Source organism: Sinocyclocheilus anshuiensis, unplaced genomic scaffold (genome assembly GCF_001515605.1).
Source record: "Sinocyclocheilus anshuiensis isolate Anshui unplaced genomic scaffold, SAMN03320099.WGS_v1.1 scaffold2917, whole genome shotgun sequence".
Taxonomy (NCBI): Eukaryota; Metazoa; Chordata; class Actinopteri; order Cypriniformes; family Cyprinidae; genus Sinocyclocheilus; species Sinocyclocheilus anshuiensis.
Window position 1 is genome coordinate 227880 of NW_015539844.1, and position 1635 is coordinate 229514.

The 1635-nt window shown below is 33.9% G+C and overlaps 1 pseudogene; it reads left to right on the forward strand.

Annotated features, from left to right (window-relative positions):
- Nucleotides 1-1635, forward strand: part of LOC107684528 (chloride channel protein 2-like) — a 40708-nt pseudogene that overhangs the window by 1748 nt on the left and 37325 nt on the right.

The following is a 1635-nucleotide window of genomic DNA, read 5'->3' on the forward strand; positions in this document are numbered from 1 at the left end:
TGTGTGTGTGTGTGTGTGTGTGTGTGTGTGTGTGTGTGTGTGTGTGTGTGTGTGTGTGAGAGAGTTTGTGTGTGTGTGCGCGTCTGTGTGTTTGTGTGTGTGTTAATAGCGAGCTGATCTGTTCTCTAATCTCTAGATGTGTCTCTTGCCAGCTCTCTCTCTTATCTTTTGGCACATTTTCTCTCCACAAACACACTCTTCCTGAGACTGTCTGTCTGTGGTTTGTTCTCAGGGTTTCCATATGCCCTGGAATCATCACCGCCGGATTTTTTTTCTGGTAAAAATACAATCTAAATGCATCCATTTAAACCAATAAATAATAATTTGTTGTTCATCGTCCCCCCTCCCTGCTAACGTATGTGCTAAACACTAACTAAGTACTCATCAGTAAAACAACACTATCAAATATCTTTGATCCATTGATGCTATTCTTTAAAGTGTGTGTGTACTCTTATTTATTTATTTATCATATAAAGTATTGGGAAATACATGAACAATTTTGAGGAGTAGTGAAATAAAAAGTACTATAATAAGAACTGAATAAGAACTATTATAACTAAATTTATCAGTAGCATGACCCATTTTAAATAGTGTAGTTTTTCCATTAGAAAGATACATATAGTGCTTTATCATAACAAACGCAATAATTAAGTGCTCCGATTCAACAATTTGAGTTATTCAAATGTCAAATTTTTCAAGTTATTGTTTAAGAATTTTTCATTAATTTTGACGTTGATGTCTAATTAAACAATGCTGTTTAACATCCTTAAGATATGAATCTGTGATTTAATGTCTTTAAATTATGAACAGCTTGACTGTAATTAAACTTCTTTAAAATTATTTAAATTTTAACTGTTAAAAGTATTTAACAGTTTCCTCACCTGCACTGAAACACTCAAAATTTTTTTGTAAATTTCACAAATAATATCAAAGAAGCAGCAACACATTGAATTACATTTTGAAGTAAAAATACTGAAATTGTATTTCCTTGTAAAACACACTCCAATAATCTTACAACATTGAAAAATCATTTTCACACTAAGTAATGTCTTGTTGTCTTAATGAAAATCTAGGGGAATAAAGAGTAAATCGATAATGCTCCAAAAAGTGTTATTAATTGAACACAAGTGTTTCATCAAAAGTCAAACGAGTTTGTAAATTTCCACACACACTGATATTAATTCTTCCGTTGCACCTGTACGTATATATTTGCATATATTTGTAATTGTTCCTCCTCTTTTGTAAGTAGCTTTGTAAAATAGTAAATAGTACATATCACATCCCAAAAGTTTCTGTAAGAAACACACATTTGGCTCTTGGCTGCTCATAAATGAATCCGGATCGGCTAACTGTAGGTCATTTTAGTTATTTGAACAGAAAGCGAGGGGTTAAATGAAGAAGAGAGAGAGAGAGAGATGCAAGCAAATGACTTTGTTTTGATGGAGTGGGGTTATAAAACAGAAGCCAGCAGTGACACACACTCACACACACACACACACACACACACTCTGTCTCTCTTACATAAATGCTTCACCCTCATTACATCTGCATAAACAAGACATTTACAAGTTCCGCTTCTCACACGAGCCTCAGTGTGTGTGTGTGAGTGTGAGTGTGAGTGTGAGTGTGAGTGTG